Source organism: Chamaea fasciata, unplaced genomic scaffold, assembly GCF_029207755.1.
Source record: "Chamaea fasciata isolate MVZ Bird 193981 ecotype frontalis unplaced genomic scaffold, bChaFas1.0.hap1 SCAF_9, whole genome shotgun sequence".
NCBI classification, from domain to species: domain Eukaryota; kingdom Metazoa; phylum Chordata; class Aves; order Passeriformes; family Sylviidae; genus Chamaea; species Chamaea fasciata.
Genome location: NW_027094094.1, coordinates 31,267,895 through 31,288,763, shown reverse-complemented (window position 1 = coordinate 31,288,763; position 20,869 = coordinate 31,267,895). Strand labels below are relative to the sequence as shown.

At 43.5% G+C, this 20,869-nt stretch overlaps 1 protein-coding gene across 4 annotated transcripts in view; it reads right to left on the bottom strand.

The window, feature by feature from the left end:
• Window positions 1-14,800, bottom strand: part of PCDH15 (protocadherin related 15) — a 300,245-nt gene extending 285,445 nt beyond the window's left edge. For all 4 annotated transcript variants that reach the window (XM_066191711.1, XM_066191709.1, XM_066191706.1 and 1 more), the window contains exons 1-2: window positions 14,728-14,800; window positions 14,184-14,286 (exon numbers count right to left, since the gene is read on the bottom strand). The gene's annotated coding sequence lies outside the window, so the exon portion shown is untranslated. The remainder of the gene's footprint in view (window positions 1-14,183; window positions 14,287-14,727) is intronic.
• Window positions 14,801-20,869: the final 6,069 nt, after the last annotated feature.

The following is a 20,869-nucleotide window of genomic DNA, read 5'->3' as shown; positions in this document are numbered from 1 at the left end:
CACAAGCAGACAAGGGCAGAGGAGACAGTACCCAAGGCACTCAGGTGGAAAGAAAACACAGAAGACAAAGTTCATGATGGGCAGTTGGGCCATGGTTTTCCTTTTCCATGGAAGAGTGAGCAATGCAAATCCATCTTGGAAGCTGCTCTGTCCACAACACTTCAAGAAGGAATTTTACCACCTTAGAAGCCCAGGGGTGAACCTGAGAGATGTCAGCGTGACAGTTAATGTCACCAAGCAGCAGCTGCTGAGAGTTGGTGACACCCAGCACAGATTCCTGTTCACTGCTGAAGTCAGGGAAGAAGAACAGACTTGAAAATCATGATTATTCCTACAGGAGAGAAGGTGGAGCTCTGGACATGACCCTGAGACAGCTTCTTTGACCAAAGGGGAAGAGGCTTTCCTGTGGTTTGCAGCAGAAAGGTCACTACAGGTGAGCGATGCCCAGGGAAGTGATGTGTCCCCTCCTGGGGCTTTGTCCACAGTGTCCTCAAGCTGCGGAGGGACAGAACCAGCCCTGGCAGCAAGAACATAATCACAGAATCACAAGAAATGTTCATTCTAAAGATGAAAATGAGAAGATAAAATTAGTTTTCATGTAGTGTCAGAAGAGATGCTTTTCAATCCAGGCAAGTATTCCATGGGATTGGCAGCAGTCCTGAGGTTAGGGGTATTTGAATCTGTTCATTCCATTTTTGTGGCTTTTCTCCTAAAATGTGTAAAGCGAGATGAGAGAGAAAGGAAAGTGCTGTGGGCTGCGAGGCTGGCTGTCCAAAATAAAAGACTGAACTGTGGGAAACACCATTTTAGTGCAATTCAGTTGTAAAAACAAGAGAAAGCTACGAGCTCAGAGGCCAGATGAGCTGGCCCACACACTTCACTACTGCTGAGTGAGGAGGGGAAGGTGGCAGAGTGTGGAATGAAGCGCCAGGTGAAAGTCTGCCAGCTCCAGAGTTCAGCCCTGGCTATGGACAGAGGACTGTTAGCAGCTCAGTGAGGATCTAAAAGCACTTACTACCTGGGCAGCTTGGGAAAGGAATCTTCATTTGGACAGAGAGGCATGCTGGGACAAATGAGATATTCATGTATGCAGAGAGGGACTGGGATATTGTCAGCTTTGCAGCTATTTTCCCCTCAGAGGAGGCAGCTCAAGGAGCGGTTGTGAGTACCGAGCTGAAGTAAACAAAATGCTGGGGAGCAAGAAGAAGAGGGCCCAAATTAGAATGACATTATATAGGACAATAGGAAGCCTCTGGAGCATTAAACAAAGAATTTGCTGCCGTCATTTCAAAAAAGAGACATCAGAGAAGGACAAGGGCTCAGGAAGGACACTGGGGGACCTTGCACTCCTCTGTCAAACACAAGAAACTCCAAAAACTCCAACCCTGCCTCTAAAATCAGACTGCTTTGGACTGGAAGGGATGTCAAAACCCATCCAGTTCTGCCTTCCACTGTCCCAGGCTGCTCCAAGCCCCAAAGGCCAACCTGGCCTTGGGCAATTCCAGGGATCCAGGGGCAGCCACAGCTTCTCTGGGCACCCTGTGCCAGGGCCTCCCCACCCTTCCATGGAACAATTGCTCCCCAATATCCCATCCATCCCCTGCCCTCTGGCAGTTTAAAACATGGAAAAAGGAAAATTCCCAAGGATTACTTGCTGCAAGAAAGAGACATCGCCGACATCAACTGAAATCTTGATCAGCAAAGCTGCTGAAGCAACGTATTTTTCCCATGACACGGTAATATTTCTGTCCTAGAGGAATACAGGCAGGAATAAAAGCAAGAATACACACAAAGAAATCTTTCTCATGCCTGCTAAACACTCGGGCTTGTTCAGGAAGTCATCAGAACAGAGAAAACACTACTCCCAGTTGTTACCTCTCCAAACAACAATGGATTTAATTATGCAGATTAAAACAAGGACAGACCACGCTTCAGGGCTTTTGCGAACTGCCTGCAGGAGCCACAGGGGAACCCCCAGGTAGTGCTGTGCACCTCACCTCAGGTATAGGGTTCAGGGACACATTTCCTCTCTCCAAAACATGCAGTGAATCAGAGGAATATCTGCTGAACAGAACAGATTAATGACTTAATTCAGTTGCTAATTGGTATGTTTGATTTTGCCTCCCAGCTGTGTGATATAAATTGAGTAAAACATATAAAAGCCCATGAATTAACTGTGAGTTTCCTCACAATTCTCTACACTTGTTCCAAGCTAAAGAAACTGCCTGGAGTAAGAAATTTACTTCACCTAATCTGAATTTCACCCCTTTTCCATCACCTTGGTCCTCAGCACACACTAGAGAAGAGGCAAGATTCTACACCTGAGCATAAGGCAGTCAGGTTTTGGGAAATTTGGAATTAAATCCAGCTGTTTCAACAATGTCCTGATTCCTAAAGTGACAACACATCCCATGCGGGACCTTGTGGCTCTGCACAACTCCCTGACAGGAGGGGACAGCCAGGGGGGGTCGGGCTCTGCTCCCAGGGAACAGGGACAGGACAAGGGGAAACGGCCTCAGGCTGTGCCAGGGGAGGCTCAGCTTGGACAGCAGCAGGAATTTCTGCATGGAAAGGGTGCTGAGGCCTTGGCAGGGGCTGCCCAGGGAGGTTTGGAGTGCCCATGGCTGGAGGTGTCCAAGGAAGGGCTGGAGGTGGCACTGAGTGCTTTGGGCTGGGGACAAGGTGGGCACTGGGCACAGCTGGGACTCCATGGGCTGGGAGGGATTTTACAGCCTCAGCGATCCTGGGATATCTGCAGTGAAAAGAGCTTTTTTTCTGGAGTTGGCTCCTGATTCACACAACTGATGTAAGGCATTCCTCCCCAGGGGGAAAATCTGCAAAGAATAATCTTTCAAGACAAAATATCCCGATAACAATAAGATGTTTAGCCTTGGAGGGAAGCCATCAAAATCAAGGCAAAATCTCTAAAGAGGCCTTTGGGAAATTATCCAAAATAGGATCCAGACAGAAGCAGTGCCACTTGACCCGAGGACACAGCTGAGGTGGCACAAAAAAGTAGAGAACATCACAGTAATGGCATCAATGCTGCTGAACAGCCTTACCCTGATTTTGAAGCTTAAATTTTCAGTGCTTTGTCATTAATTGCATCTTGAGGGAATCAGATGGTTTTAAACTTGGTGGGAGCAGATTTTTTTAAGACCTAAAGCACCACATGCCAGGATTTTGGGATCTACCAGTTTGAAAGGTTGAGGGGGAAAGGAAGAAATCAAAGTAAGAGAGAGAGCAAGGCTGTGTAAAAAGTGAAAAAAGTTCATGAGAACCCAGCTTTGGCTAAACCTCCTCAGAGGCCACTTAGACTAGACACCTACTGGGACAGGAGGGCAGCAGCTCTTCAAAAACTCCCTCAAGATGCAGATTTATCCTGGAACAAGACGTGGGTTTACCCTGGAACAGCTTCCACCTCCTGTTAACATGGTGGCCATAAATCACCACAGCACAGGAGACCTCAGTCATGGCTCTAAACCACATTGTCCTTGTATGGAAATCAATCTCTGGATATATCCTCACAGGAGCCTTCTTCCACTCTTGAAGTGTCTTCCAAGTTCTGTTGAGTTCCTCCTCAAATCTTTTATGCAGGAACCACTTTCCTTATGCTTTAATCATCATTTACACCTTCACAGAGCAAATGCAGAGAGGCAGAAATGCAAATCTGCAATCTTTAGTTATCAATTAGTGTGCAATCATAAACACCTCACATGGCTGCAGACACACCTAATGCAGGCAGACTGCAAAATCTGGCTCAGCAGGGTCCCACCAGGAAAACCCTCGGAGCACTGGGAAGTTATGGAAGTGGATGTTGGGTTTCTGTGCTCAAGTCCCCTTTCAGGAACTAAATCCTTGTGTTTCTGTTTCGTGCCCTTCAATATAAGTTTTGTTTTTGAACAGACTCTCACAGTCCTTGGCCCAACTGAGCACTGCAATTTTTACCACATTTATGACTTTTAATCACAAGACATCTTCTACAGGTTGTGGTAGAGTAGAGCTCATCCCAAACCCCACCATTTTATAATGGAAAACCAGGAAATTCATCGATATCACACAACTGCTCTTTGGAACTGTGCTCCATGTTCAGCATCATTGGAATTGCTTAAAAAAGAATTTGAGATTGAGTTAATTTTTAAAAGACACATTTAAATGTTTGTCTCTTTTTTTTTTGTCTCAAGGTCCCTCCCAAAGATAAATATCCCCCAAAATCTCCTGAAGAGCAGGCTGTCCAATATGGAAAATATCAGCCAAAAATGTTAATCAATACTTGAATCAAAGTATTCTGCTCAGGATATTTTACCAGTTCTGCTCCTAACTGGAAGTTTAACAAGACACGGAATTTTCAAATTCATTAGGAACATAAAATGACCCAACAGCTCTATTTCTTAGTGTCTGCCCTAAATTTCTTTCCAACTCAAATTAACAATTTTCCCTCTAAATTAATAAATTCTCCTTCTCAATTCCTGAAATGAGTAAGCTGTGCTCAAAGAGTCTGGAATTTGAGGTTGATATCTTGCTTTCTTTATAGAAATTATAAAATCATCCAATGGGTTGGGACAGATCTCTGAGATCATCTAATTCCAAGCCCCTGCCATGGGCAGGGACATCAGGTTTCAGGTCACCTCAAACTCAAAATTTGGCTCATGTAAGGAATGACCAGAATCATTCTCCAAGAATATTTATGGGGTACAAAATTCTGAGAACTAAAACTTTGCTGGATAGCCCAAAGGAGTTGAAGTGCACCAAAGTTTCCCAACACTGCTGAATTCATCACATCTTCCCTCCATTTTTCACCAGAACACCAAATCCTTGCCACACCTGTAGAATCTGGAATCAATTGATACTTATTCCTCCCTTTCCTCAAGCTGAATTCCACAGAAATGAGTATTTATTAAGGATTTTTTTCCCCCCCCTCTTGGAGATAACTGACACAGAAGGCCTGTGAGTCCAAATAGCCCAAAGTCATGGAGACTTGCCACAAAGTCCAAGTCAGGCCACTGGGTTGATGGGGAAAAAAGGGGAAGCAGAGCACAGAAAATCCTTGTTAAGGTAAAAGGAATGGCAGGGCAAGGAAGCCCAGGGAGCTGGGCTGGCCACAGGAGACTGGGGAGGACAGCCTGCTCTCCAACCCAAGGATCAGTGACAGCACTTTTAGGGTATTAAGAGAAAAGGCCTCCAAGTGGATGGGATCTTTAGTGCCTTGGAAGGCTTTGTTTGCAGGCTTTGCCAGGCAATAAATTGATTCAGCAAAATGTCAGGGTGGAGGGAGGAGGCAAGAAACAGGAGGTGAATTCCTCCCAGAAGAACATCAACTCTCTGACTGCTCTGCAAAAGGCAGCTGAAGGATTTACTGATCTGCTGGAGTATTTAATGAAATTATTCTCCTGCGCACAAGCCTTTATGAGCTGGATCATTGCTATCTCTCCCCCAATAACTCACTCCCTTCTCATTATGCAAAAAAACTTCACATAAATACCGCCACACTCATCATTCCAAATCACTCGTGCCACTGCTGTTTAAAAATCATCTTACACTGCCACTTCCCCTCTTTCCATGGCATAATTCAGCACAACATTGCTAAAAATCCAATTCGGAGCGTCCCAAAACACAGAGTAATTTTGGTTTGTGGCAGGACACCAAGCTCATTCCTATTTCATATGAAAGTTTTGTCTAAAGTTAATTAAATGGCCAATCTGACCATAAATTTGATATTAAAACTAAATTCTCTTCACCATTTAAAAGAGCCTAACAAATGGATGAACTGCAAAACAGAAGGCAGGATCTCTGAAAAACAATTCAAACTTAATTCTTACTTCAGAGGAGGCAAAGAAAAATAAAGATTTTAGAATAAATTGGCGACTATGAATTTCCTTCTAGAAATAAGAGCCGCTTACATATGAAAAAAGAATTACAATATAGCAAAATTTTGGCTTTATTTCCAAAAAACTGTTGATGTCACCTGTGCTGGAAATAAGAATAGAAACAGAGACAGAAAGCTCTCAGGTTTTAGAGTGTTTCCACACCCCACTACTGATCCTACAATAGGACAGGCAGCAATACCCTTGTTCTAACATCTTTAAGAGAATTTGTCATACTAGCTGTATGAAAAGGAAAAAAGAAAAAAAAAGCCACCTTCAAAGAATTAAATTACCCATGAAAACTTTTTTCACCCTTACAAAGACAAAAGGTCATCAGTCAGGACAGAGGTATGGCTGATTTGGCATCCAAAATAACAGAGATCATGAGGACAACAAAATAAAGTTGAAAAAAGAAAAGGAATTACAGAAAAAACCCCAAAAACCAAAAATCCAGTAACAATTTATTTCATGTGCTGATAAGCCCAATGCTTGTATTAGAAACGGTGGGAATTAACTGTCCTTGCCCCCCTTTTCCTACAGTCGCCACAGAGTTCCATGGCATTCTTGTTATGTCCTTCCCTTCCAGGCTGAGAGTCCTGAAATCACTTAGTTATTCTTCAGAGAGGAATTATTTACAGTCCCATAATTAAATCTCTGCTGAATTTCCCCTGGATTTCACAAAATCTTAACAATGGGGGAAAGTGTGGGACTAGTTCCCAGGGAAAATGAACAAAACATTTCTCCACCTACTGTGCTTCTGTGAAGAAATTAAAGTCTTTTAATACAGTCCAAATGCTTAAGAAAAAAAGAGATTCTCAATGCTTCACCATCACTGCTTCATGTTCTTCTCTTCCACAAACTCACCTCTGTGGTCTTTCCCTGGGAAATCATTCCTGCATTTTCTCTCATCTTGCAGCAGCACAGGCAGTGCCCTACACCTCTCAGAGACGGGAAAAGCACTGCTCTCCTCATCACCCACCAGGAGAGGACATTAATCCCAGCAGGAATGCTCAGGACAAACCAACCACAATGGATTATGTCCGTGTCTAATAGTTCCGAGAGCTAAATCTCTCTATCAGGCTCATCCATCACTGGGATGCAACAAGAGCAAAAGTTTTTTGGGTAGAAAGAGATTTATTTATTTTTTTAAAATCAGCTTTTAACAGTTAAGTGCTATCAGGCTATTCCTCAATGAACACAAATAATTTGTCTTCCCACAGAGGAGTCATTTCTACACCTACGCTCCCAAACAAGAGTAGAATCCCTGGATTCCCCACTCGGGTGATATACATGGTCAGGGTTGTGTGCAAATGTCATCAAGATTGGCTTTTATGAATTAAATCTCAGAACAAAAAAGAGGCAGAAAGCACAAGAAAATAAAGGAAAACCAAAATATTGTGTCAGATTGGTCCATGGATCTGCAGCAGCAGCTGCTGGTTGGAATTCATCCATGTGCCAAGTTGGTGGCAGGGAGTTCAGACACCTCTAAAACCACACTCAGCTAAGCTCTGCCCTCACTGTTAGTCCTCAGGTCTGAGCTCTGACCAAAACTCACCCTTTAAGGAACAAAAAACCAGTGACCACAGCCCTCCCCTTCCCCAAAAATCCCAGGCTTTTACATGAGGTGATGAAGCAAAAGCCATGCAGAAGGCTGGGAAAGAGCAACATACATGGGAGGGAAAAGAAAAAAAAATTATATACCCTGATGAGTAAAAAAAGGTGCTTTTAAAACCAGCATTCAATAAAGCAGAACAACTGCATTTGCTAAACCCAATCCCAAGTCCTGCTGGGCAGGCATATGGCACATAATAAACTCGAAATTGGTTAGAACTGCTGAAATACCATCAGATATATGAAATTATTTTCTAACAATACTTAGCTACTGGGAACAGCTCTTGCCTTCATACACCAATTACTGCTTAATTACTGTCAGGCCACACTTCCTAAAGGAACAGCAGAAGGGAATTTATGGCACCAGTAAAGGAAACGTCTGTTACGTCAGAAGTAAGAATCATTATTGTTTGTTACAAACCGGTTTCTAATTCAACCTGGCCTTGGACACTCCCAGGGATCCAGGGGCAGCCACAGCTTCTCTGGGCACCCTGTGCCAGGGCCTGCCCACCCTCCCAGGGAACAATTCCTTCCCAATATCCCATCTATCCCTGCCCTCCGGCAGTGGGAATCCATTCCCCTTGTCCTGCCACTCCAGGCCCTGGGCCAAAATCTCTCTCCTCTTCTGGAGCTTGTCCAGCTCCCCCTGGATGTTTGCAGGATCATTTCACAGTCATCACAGAACGTACAGAAGAAACAAAACGAGTGTTTCTACCTCCAGAGGTTCCCAGTTATTTGAATCCCTCCTCCCCAATGGAAGGGCATAAATCAGGCTGCTCATAACTTTCTGCTACACTGAGTTTGCAATACAAAAGCAGTTTCTTCCCTAGGGACAAAGAGAAGTAGCAGTACTTCAGAATTTCAGCTTTTCTGTGAGCAGGCTTGTTTCCAAAAAATAGAAAACAAAATACAGTATTTGGAATACTTGAGTATCTAAAATAAAATTCATCCTCAAATGCTTTTCAGCAATACCTGCTCTGGTTCTGCTACTCTTTTCCACCTCATAGTAAGATACACCCCATTTCCTACCTGAAAGGCAAGAAAATGGAAGTTTGCTGAAAGCCAGAGCAGAGGAAAAACTCCTCATCCATTTCCACTCAGGGCTGTCTGCTCCAAAGCCCCTGGCTTCAAGGACAGTCAGGCATTTAAGGAAAAATGTCTTCATTTTGTTCCTCAGACCATTTGAGGCACATGTGATAAATCTGGAGAACAGCCTGCCAGGTGCATATTCTAAGGAGGAATGAAATCACGGCATGAGAGGGACAAACTTCAGTAAACAGATTAATTATGTTAAAATTAACGATTCTGAAGCAAGAGCCACAAGGGACAGGGCCCTCCTCCCTGCAGACTGAATTATTGGAATAAAGGCCAGCATTGGAAAAATCACCTGACATAAAGCTCCAGATCCATCTGGATTTTACCCAAAGTCTATAAAGAAAGGAAATAAAGCCCCAAATAAATAAGAATAAAGCACAAGTCAGGAAAACACGTTCAGTGTATCTTTGGCTGCATATGCAACACCTTTTATATACATACACACCCTGGCCCCAGCAAAATTAGCTGTACAATCCCTAAGTGCTCCTTTTCAGCACCTTGAAAACTATTTAATAATCTCTCTAATAATGTCTAGTATCTGAAATTTTAAAATTTGGACTAGAACTTTGAGCTTACTGGAGAGTAAGAAAGACAATGAAGTATTTAAGTGGCTCGTGAATTCTGAGTCTCTAAAACTGCATAGAACCACTTCCAAAAGAGTTTTCTATGCATGATTTTACTGGTTAAGACATCACAGTTCCTTAAAACTCTTCATTCTGGATACTTCTTTCCCCTTTAAATTAACTTTCAGGGCAAAACAGGAAGATATTTCTCATAGCCAGTGTCTCATGTAATCCTGATGGTGCAGTACCCAAGCCTGACTATTTAATTTTCATTGTTCATGTAAAAGTGTGTTCAACTGACTGTTTAAAGTTCCCAGTTCCATCTGATCATATGGGAAGGCACCAAAGTATCAAAGTAGAAGGTATTATAGGCAATTTAGCTTTTAATTAATCTAAACTTGGAGCTAAAATTATGATGCACAATTTAATTTTATGTTTTAATCAGTCCCTAATAGAGCATTTAAATCTCCAGAGCACGTGCTCACATTTGGAAGGGCTAAACTAAACTCTCCACCCCACTTGAAAAAAACCCAGCCCCTGAATTTTAACTAACCCAAGAACAACAGGTCAAACAAAGCTTTGAATAGTGAGAACTGAGGGGAAATCCCCAAACTTTGCCTCACTTCAAACACATTTCATTACAAAAAAAACCCCAAAAACCAACATGTGAAACAACATCAGAAATTACAAAACCCCAAACAATTAATGAAGGAAAAGGAAACACCTTCCACTATCCCAGGCTGCTCCAAGCCCCAAAGTCCAACCTGGCCTTGGACTCTTCCAGGGATCCAGGGGCAGCCACAACCTGTCTAGGAATCTGTGCCAGGACCTCCCCACCCTCAGAGCTGCACAGGATCAAGTGAACATCTCCACCCTGGCAAAAATTTCAGATGTGCAAAACAAAACAAGATATCCTGCAGCAAACCTTCCCACACAGTACAACCATCCACAGGATAAACAAGAAACAAAAGCTTCAACAGTGAGAATTCCACGTGTGTCCAACACAAAGCAAGCTTTCCTACTGAAATCAACATAGAAAATTTTAAAAAATGAAGTTTTTATTCACAGAATTATTAAGGTTGGAAAAAGCCCTCCCAGCCCATGGAATCCAAGCTGTGGCCACCTTGTCCCCAGCCCAGAGTGCCACCTCCAGTCATGGGCACTCCAAACCTCCCTGGGCTGCCCCTGCCAAGGCCTGAGCACCCCTTTCCATGGAGAAATTCCTCCTGAAAATTTTAACCATCAAGATGATTTTAAAAAAGTTGTATTTCTGAGGCACCTTCCCCAGCTTTACCCCAACCAATGCAGGCGGAACTTGGTGCACGGTGAGAAATCTCTCCCTGATAAGTCACTAAATTCAGGTCTCATGTTTGGGACCAGGCAGCTTCCTGGGGACACCAGAAACATCTTCTACTTTAAGTAAATCAAAAAGCCAATGACCCAGGCAGACATTTTTACACAGAGCACGTGTTGAGGAGGTGCTGCCTCCAGGCTCTGACAGGATGCCCAGGCAGTCCATGCTGACAGACCTTTTAGGCTCCCAGTAAATAAAACTGTCAGAACAAGAAAAATGAACAGTTGGGAGTGTGGGGGGGGGGAAAAAAATTAATCGAACTTGATCTGTACATCAATTTAGCCTCTGGGGCAAACTAAAATTACTTGGCTCTTACTATCCTGGAAACATCCAGCTCTCTGTCCAGGGTGATTCATGTTCCAGGCTGAATCATCAGAACCAATTAAGAAAATGTAACTCCCTGACTTTGTCTGAAGTACCACCCACCACCCGATGCAAAGATCTTGCTCTGAGTCCCTGCAGACACTGAGAAGGACAAGAGAAGCGTTCAGTGCTCCAAAAATGAGTGGCTTTTCCCTTGTCTCACAAACCCCTAAGAATCTCTCCAATGCCACATGCTGGTAAAATACCAGGAACTTAAAAGAGTGGAATCACCTTGTTCCACAAATTGAGGTCAGAGAGAAAATATAATTTACTCTATTTTGCAATTTATAATTATGAAAAAGAAATCCAGAAGGTTTCATGAGGGGAATGTTGCTTCAGTGGCAAAAAAGGAATAAAGGATGAGAGCCATTAGGAGAAAAATGTAGGTCCCTCCTCTGTCCTCCACCACAATCACTGACCACGCGCCACCTCCAGCTTGCCCTCACACAGAAAATACAAAACCAGCCCAATTCTCCTGTTGAAGATTCAGACGAGTTCCACAATCTTTTTGAGTCCAGTAACAAACCAATTCAAAGTAATATTACTCATTCTAAGTTGGAAACACAATTTTACTGTTTCCAGTTTCTAGGAATTCAACAGGGGACTTTCAGGCTTAAGTAAAAACCATCCAGGTGTTCCCAAAGCAAGCTGAAGGTGAGCACACCTCTGGATTTCTTTAGTTTTAACCCTGCCCTGGAGGTGAGCAGGCACTGAATGACAGATCTGAAAGAAATCAAAAAAAAAATAAATCCTTCTCCTGCATTCACTTGTTTCACACCAGATATTTACAAAAAAAATTCTACAAACTTGTCATAAGCAATAAGGGCCAGGAGCTGGACATGAATGATCTTTGTGAGTCAGGATAGTCCACGATTCTATGAAAACCTTGGAGAGAGACAGAAAGATGAGACACACCGGTTTCTTCTGAGCAGACACTGAATACTACATTGTCTGCTACTGAAAGATTTTCTAACAAGCACCATAAGGAAGATTTGCTCTGCAGAGCATGTTCCACTGAACAGTAGAAAGTGAAAAACCAAGAGGCTTTCCTCTCACAGTGGCACGAGAGTGTGTGAAAGAACTTCACACATCTGACACCCAAGCAGCAGCAGTTGGGTCCAATTCCATGGTCCAGGTAGCTCTGACATCTTCCCAAGGAACAACCTGCGGGCCAAGAAGTTGCAATGTGCAATTCCCACAACCAACAATTCACGAAATTAAATAACCTGCTTCCAATCATTTCAAGAGAAGTGGAAAAGCCAACAATTTAGACACATCTTTAGCAATCCTCAAAGGTTCTTGGAGCAACCTGGATAGTGGAAGGTGTCCCTGCCCATAAGATGGGATGGACTTTAATGTTGCTTCCACTGCAAATTGCTCTGTGATTCTGTGAGGGAATAGAGATGACAACTGTCACACTTGAAGGTGATTATTTGTGAAAGCAAGAACTTTGCACAATTTTTATTGCTCTTTTCAAAAGCTGATGATTCAGAAAGAACTGGTGGGAAAGACTGGAGAGTCAGCAAATGTGCCTTTGCTTATTTTCATCAAGGAGATTGGTGGCAATCACGGCTGTAGCAGCATGACCAGCTCCTTCCCAGCAATGGATTTCATCCCCCTCCCTGGCCATGCTCTGCACATCCCATAGGTATTGAGCGGTGACGGAAAATGCAGGACAGGCTGTCATAAGGCAGCTCTCCATCTGTTCTCCTTGTCAGGAAGGAAAACAGCCAAGGAAAGCTCAGCCCAAAACAAAGTGTGGCCAACGGGGACAAATTGAGTGGTTTCATCTGAGGCACATCTGCTCCCTGTGATCTCTCCTCAGCTGGAGAGGGCTGTCCTGTGCCTGCCAGCAGCAGGGAGCACAGGGGCACCACACTCCACCCAGTTAACCCAGTGCCACCTGGGTCTGCTCATGGGGACCTCAGGACAAAACCCATCTTATTCCACGTTCACTCCTCAAACTTCAGCCACCAGAAGAGCCTCCCCCTCAGCCTGCCAGAAAACAGCAGGAAAAGTGGCTTAACTCAGAGACTGGAGAAGGTTGGAAGGTTTCATAAGGGGAATGTTGCTTCAGTGGAGGAAAAGGAATGAAGAATTAGAGCCATAAAGAGAAAAATTCAAGTCCCTCCTCTGTCCTGCGCCACAATCATTGACCACGTCCTACCTCCCCACAGAAAACACAAAATCAGCCTAATTCTTCTGCTGAAGATTCAGAGGAGTTCCACAATCTTTTTTTTTTTTTTTAATAAACCAGCCTGTAAGAGGAGCAATCCACTTGTAGCTGATGACTATTATTTACATTTGTAATAATATATTTCAAGAGCATAACTAATAGCCTGCAGTAATTTAGTCAACAGAATTCCTCCATTTGATGTCCCTTTGGAGAAATTATGAAACAAACCCTAAACAGATGCTGACAAGCTGTTCCCAAACACGGATGCAACATAATTTTTAAAAACTGCTTAACTAATCAACATTTGAAAGTAAAAGTACTGCTTGTGACCTGCATTATCATGCAAACTGTGTATCATTTTTCCCTTCTAAATCTTGAATTCATTATCATATTTGATTTATCATGCACAGCCCTACAAACCTCATTTACCCTCTGGCTTCTCAGCCCTCACAGCACCCTGAGAATTTTATACATCATCTAAATCTTTGTTTTCCTCATCTCATCAAAATAAGAGCCACCCATCAACACCAAACCTCCCCCCCAAAAAAACTAACCAACCAACACACCCTCCCAAAACCCAAATAAACAAAAGAAAAACAACGAAAAAACAATTTAAAAAATACAAATCCCAAACCTATTGCTGAAGCCATGCCCACAGTAAATCCTGCGGCCCAAGCATAAGATGTTTGATAAAGATTTATGTTTAAAAATAGTTTCAAAGCAAGGGAAAATTGATAACATCCCTTGTTAGTTTATGACAACGGTTGATTACCTTCAGTCAAATATTTACAGCTTGTTTACAATTTCAACATCAACAATTTTGACTTGCAGTAATTTTAGTTTGTTCCACATCTGACTACAAGAATGAGGCCCTCAAGCACTAAGGAAAAAAAAAATCAACCTGTATCAAAAAGATCACCCTGCTAATTACTTTTTCTGCTTGTGCAAAGTGTGTTGGAGCTCCACAGTTTATTGTTAAAGTTTTACTACAAAAAAATACCATTTTAGCTCTGAAAAAGAGCAACAATAATGTGAAACATCCAGGTATTTAAAGGGAGCTTCCAATGTTCCCATTTGCCTGTTCTACCCGGTTCTTCACCCTTTTCATATCCATCAACCCTCTAATTTAGGCAGCCCAATTTCCAGCTCCTCCTCACCTCAACATCCTGATGAGTCTGGCAAACAAGGATTGCAGCAAGCCCACTCCATCTTCTCAATTGTTTGAAGCTTACAATACACCTGACAGACATTTAGGGAATCCTGAAATAGCAAAGATTGTCACCATAGCTGCTGGAGACTGGCCTAGGCAGAGAGATTACAGGTAATCTGTGATTCCAACAGGAAACTTCCAGGAATAAAAGCCTGGTAAGCTCTAAAGGAAGGCAGGAGGAAGCCTGTAACTGTTACAGCAGCCTTCTTGTTAGAGAGTAGAAATGAGCCTAGACACAGACTTCACGTTTATCACAGCATAAAAAGGGTCCTGGTTTATTCCTCTTCACAGCTTAGTCATTTTAACGCCAACTATTCAGACTCTGGCTCCAGCAAGCTCCCACCGTAGATTTCCCTTTCAGCCTCTGACTGCCGGTTATTTCCTGCTGAACTCTGACTGCAGGTGTCAGTTTGCAGACTGTGACTGCAGGTTCCAACAACAGGCTCTGACTACAGACCCAGACCGACCTCACAGCAACGATTCTCTCTCACCTCAGGATCATCATCATCTTCCTCCTCCTTCGTGAGCCTCTTGTTCCCTCTTCCTCAAGCTCCCTCCTCCTTCATGATTCTCCCTCACCAGCTAACCCACTCCCTTTTATCTCACTCACTCTCATTGGATACAGCTGTTTCTCATCAGGGGTGAGGCTGTGTTGGGTAATTAACACAGCTGGTACTTATCAGGGGCAAGTTCACCTGTCTTCCCTTCTCCTACAGTAACAGCCATCAGAGTTCTGCTCTTCCTTAATTACAGTCCAGGAAGAACGTGCTGAAGGTTCATCTGTAGGAAGGGTAAAGGGCAGAAAATCAAGGCTAAATTTTGAGCAGAACGTGTCTGTTGGTAATAAAAACTAACAGTAAATTGCTGGCTCTGTCATGCATTAATACAGGGATCTACGAGGAAGCCTTGGAAAGGTTTTGCCATTTCCTCTGGCATCAAAGATACCAATCCAACCATAAAAATGAATGATAAACAACAAACTAGCAGAAAGGGAGCAAAAAAAAACCTCAAACGCCAAAAAAAGCTAAAAATCACACAAACCTTTGACACAGCTAAACAGGAAAGAAAGTGGAAAATCCTCTCAGCAGCTGTAACCCAGTGGCCAAAATTCCTGCTTTTCTTTATGCGTAGTTATATTCCACCTAATACACTGCTACTCTTTATTTACTAACTGCTGGCACACACAACTTCTTTGCTTCATAAATTCACATCAGGCTACAGCTACAACTCTTGCAGCAGTAAATGTTTGTGTACAGGAGTGTTTTCACTGAAACTGGTCCAGCCAAAGTTGTATGAACAGGTCTCTACTACTATGATCCAGTTCTTCCCCAATATACACAGAATAGCAAAACACACAGAGGAAATAAAACCCCAAACCTCAGAGAGGGAAAACATCCCATGTGTTTTTAATTCTGCACCTCTGTTGTCGTTTGACAACCTCAAAGCAAAATACTAAAGGGAAAAAAAAAAAAAAGAAAGAAGAAAGACACAAAAAACTCAACACATCTAGATTCAGTATAAATCCTAATGCTGCATGCTTGAAGGAAGAAAGCTTTTTCAGAAAAAGGGAATATTCTGAGTACTTAGGGAAAGTGAGATATTTTCTGGGTTCCCACAGAAAAAATATGACACTAAGAAATCCAAAACATAGGTACAGGACAACAGAGATGGAAGGTGAGGTGTATCATAAGGTTGTGTTTTTCTCATTTGTTCATTGTCACGTTGCCATCAATCACAGCTGTGGATCCTGCAGCCTGCATTCCCATACAGGGGTTATTCCCACCAAGGTGCAGGAGTCTTGAGGAAGAGAAAGAGAAGAAGGAAAAGCCCTGCACCTGGGCAGGAACAGCCCCAGACACCAGCACAGGCTGGGGGGAACCTGCTGGAGCTGCTCTGTGGGGAAGGACCCAGGGGACACGGAGCTGTCCCTGAGGCAGCAGAGTGTCCTGGGGCCAAGGAGGCCAAAGGGATCCCGGGGGCAGCAGGAGGAGCCTTGGCAGCAGGGCAGGGAGGGATGGATGGTGGCCCCGTGGGCAGCCCTGGAGGCACCTCTGGAGTGCCGTGTCCAGCTCTGGATCCTCAGCACAGCAGGGCCAGGGAGCTCCTGGAGCGGGGCCAGCGGAGGCTGCGCAGCTGAGGAAGGGCCTGGAGCATGTGGGAAATGGCCAGGAAAGGCTGAGGGAGCCGGGGCTGTTCAGCCTGGAGAGGAGCCCCAGCTGAGAGGGGCCCCGAGCCCTGGGTGTCCCTGTGTGCAGGGAGGGCTCCCAGCAGGGCCCAGGCTCTGCTGCGGGGGCCCAGCAATGGCCCCAGAGCCACGGGCAGGGCCTGAGCCCAGCAATTCCCCCTGCACAGGAGGCACAACTTCTTCCCTGGGCAGTGCCCGGCCCTGAACACATTGTCCACACGGCCTGGGGGGCTCCTCCCTGGGGCTGTGGCAGAGCTGTGTGCGCACAATGCTGTGCCCTGGGCTCTGGGATGGCCCTGCTGGAGCACGGAGGTGGCACCACGTGCCCACCCAGCTCCCTGCAGCCTCAGCCATCCCGGGATCCTGTGAGAAAGGAACATGACTCTCCTGGTGAGCATTAAGGAGTGAGGACTTAAGAGAAACCCCCACCATAACACAATGCTCAGGAGAAGATAATTCAGGCTGTCTGAATGTGTTCCCAGTGAGGCAGCTCATGAATATGAACAACACAACAGTGTCACCACCGCACCAAAGCAAACCTCCAAAGGCTGCAAGGAAAAAAGACCAACCACTGAAATTAATAAATGTGTTTGTTGCTGGGAATCTGTCTCTCCCACCTCAAAAGAGTTACATGTGTAAATTAAATACAGACTCTGTAAAAGGATAATCCCTTCCATTTAATCTCTAGGTTTCAACCATTTCTCCTCTAATATGCACCTACTGTATTTGTAAATATTACAATCACGAGAATTATTGAGAGAGGAGATGCAGCATTTTCAACCAGCAAAGTTCCAAAGAAAAAGCTTCCTCTTGACAGCAAATGTTTGTGGATTTTGGGGATGTGGATCATTGCCCAAAGGGTTCTTTTAACACAATAATCTGAAACATTGTGTTTAGGTTTAGTTGAGCTTTCCCCCATCTGCACAAGGAGCAGCTTTGCTTTATTTGCAGATTTACCAGGTGATACATCCATCCCAAAACATTAACTAACATTAACTGAAAATGAGAGCTATAAAGCAGCTGATGGTTGAGTTTTCTGATTAAATGCAAGGTACAGGCTCAGATCTGCTCTGTACACTCACAACAAGCCAAGAACAGACATAGCAGAGAGGAACAGATCTTATCCCCCTCCACAAGCACCAACCTATTTCATCCACAAACTATTGTCCTTCTGGTAGAGATGTGCTTCAGATGAACGCAAAAAAACCCCTCCTCCTGCCAAATTCTCCTGCACTGCAGTGGCTGGGGTATGTATTTGCTTGTGTCAAGAGCGATCACTGTTTAATTTGAGCATTATCTATAGGAACAGCAAATGAGTCCTCAGAGACAGCTCAGACTGTGGCATTTACATTGCCTTTCCTGAAAATACTGAAAAGTTTGGACTTGCCATCTGTTTCTGCTCTTTGTGCAGAGAGCATCAGTTCTGCTCCAAAATGCAGTTGTTCCTCTTACCTCACACAAGTGGTATTATGGAAACACAGATTGGTTTGGGTTGGAGAGACCTTAAAACTCATCCAGTTCCACCTCAGGGAAACCTTCCACTATCCCAGGTTGCTCCAAGCCCCATCCAGCCTGGCCTTGGACACTACTAAGGGTGATGAGTCCATGGGAAACACAACTGGATGAATCCGAGGTTAAAGCATGTGATTGCACATTGGTGGACAGCTGCTTTTCCAAGGGATGGCATATTCCTAAAAAAAAAAAAAAATCCCTGTGTTTTCCTCCTCTCCCTTCTTTTTCTTTTTTTTTTTTTTTTTTTTTTTCTTAAAGTTACCTTACTGGGAAAGTTACTTACAAAAGCCAGGAGCCTTAAAACAAGAGAACCTTTCCAATTAGGGCAGACAGACCCTAAACCACTTCAACCCAAAACCTGAAGCAATAAATGTCCCCATGTCTGAGAGCTCCCAGAGACACGAGGACCTCTCCAAAAGTGCAGTAACCCAAATGTCCATTAGGCAAACACTCTCCAAAAAGCAAAAAAAACCCCAAAAAACCCCAAAAAACAAACAAACAAACAAAAAAACCCCCCACACACACACAAAAAAAAAAAAAAAAACAAACAAAAAAAAAAAAAAAAAAAAAAAACAAAAAAAAAAAAAAAACAAAAAAAAAAAAAAAAACAAAAAAAAAAAAAAAACAAAAAAAAAAAAAACAAAACCAACCAACCAAAAAAAAACCAGGACCAGAATTCAAGAAGAGATGCAAGTTGAAGAATGAATATTTGTAGGAAAATTAAGGTGGCTGGAAAAAATACTGTAAGGAAACAGCAGCTGGGTCTGAGAACTACAAAATAGTAATAAGAAAGTAACAACAACCTGAACTGTAACAAAACTCCTGAAAAGCAGGATCTGTGATGAGAAGGAAGCATGACATCCACTGCTACAGGTGAAAGGAACAGTCATTCCAAAGGTTTCCCCTAAAATTATCATTTCTTTCAAATAACCATCAGTTTTCGGCATTCTTACAGCATCACATCCCAGAATGGCTTCAGTTTGAAGAAGGCCTCAAAGATCATCAAGTCCAACCTTTCACCCAGCACTGGCAAGGCCACCCATGTCCCTTGTGCCACATCCACACTGCTTTTAAATCCCTGCAGGGATGGTGATTCAACTTCATACTGCAAACACAAGATGCTATTTGAAGAAGTGCATCAATAAAACCATATTAAAACCCAACAGATGGGAGCTGGGGAAAAAAAAAAATGTTTTTTTGGTTCTGCCTTTCCTGGAGCAGCACCTTATTTCCACACGGACGAAGATCCAAACAACAAATCCACAAATCCTGCCACACAGTTTGCAGGAGGACTATTATTACCTCAGCCTCCTTGCATGAGATTTAAATTAGCAGATTCAATTAGGTTTGTGCAAAATAAAATCCGAGACAACGCTCGTACGGGTATTTCCTTTTCACAACCTGTTATTCCCAGTAAAAGCAAAAAAACCACAACCCCCTGATTAAACCAACAGAGGAAATTATGTTCCTTTTTAAAGGCACTAATTAGGTTTCTGTGGAATGCTGGAGGGGGACGGGTGAAGCCATCCAATCTACATGGATTTCACAGTTCATTTCCAACCTCAGCCAAACCCAAATTTATCTAATTAGAGAACAATATTTCAATCTCGCTTTTTCAGCCATAAACCAAAGCCAGCACATTTGATGCCCCAGCTCCAAACCAGTGGTGAGAATTTGTAGGGAAAATAGGGAACCCTTCAGTGGCAGGGATATCCCAGGGTGACAATTGTTGCAAGCAAAGCAAAAGGCAGAAGCCATCTGAGCCTGAGCCTGTGTTGCTGCAAATGCTCCAAGCCTGAATTAGCTTGGAAAACTCTGCAAGAGCAGGACAAACTCTAACCATCTTCCCCCCAAAAAATTAATGGATATGTGTGGTGGAATTCCTGAGCTTGCCCAACAATCTTCACATTCCTGAATTTCCACATTTCAGACCAACTTGTCCAGTCCACAGACTCAGCCTGAGAAAAGGTGAGAAGGGCAAGGACTAGCCAACTCCTCAAAAACTGGGGGGAAAAAAAAAAAAAAAGAAAAGCCCTGCAAAAATTGAGCTTGAGAGCAGCATTTACAAGGCCTTAAGGTGAGTTTTGGTTTCAGAGAAATTCGACAGAAGAGCAGGAAAGCTCAAGTCTACTTACAGGAAGCCTCTGCTTGGAAGCAATGGAGAAATGGAAAGTGGGGAGGGGAAAAAACCACACCCCAGACACCTGAGGCAATCAGGATCCAAGGAGAGATCCAGGAGCCAAGCAGGCACCTCTGCTGGTGCTGATCAGCAGAGCAGCTCTTCAGCTACAGCATCCTCCTCACCTCTCTGCAAAGGTCCCAAACCTGTGCCTTGTCTCCAGAAAGGGATGAGCAAACCCTTTGAGGTTACCTAAGAATGTGCTGTAATTAAGGTCACAACCCAGCTGCTGCATCTCAAATTTGGGGTCTTACCTTTAGAGCTGCATGGCAGGATGCCAACAAGGTGAAAACCCCAAAAGCCTGAAGCCAAGGGTTAAATCCATCCAGCTGCTGACTTTGGCAATGCTGATGCTAATGCCAAAGCGTTTAGTAAAGGGCAAACAAATAAAAATACACTATAACTGCAAGTCAATACTTTAAAATACAATTTCCAAAAAAAACCAGAACAAACAAATTGGTTCAATAAGTTTCATGTCCTTTTCAAAACTGTTCTCTTATTAATATGACTAATAAAGTCTGGCTACAACAAAGCAATAAGCTGTGCATGAAAAATGAGGAGTATAAATGCAGTTATTGTTTGGAGAAATCAGGGTACACACACTTAAGAAGCCCACAAGAGCAAAATAAAGTTCTGTTCACAACAAGAATATTAATTCTGAATTAACTCATTGCTGTTTCTTTTTATGTGCTCATCAGATTTAGGCTCATATTTATGACACCTGAGAAGGAAACCAGGTGCATCAACCACTCAAGAC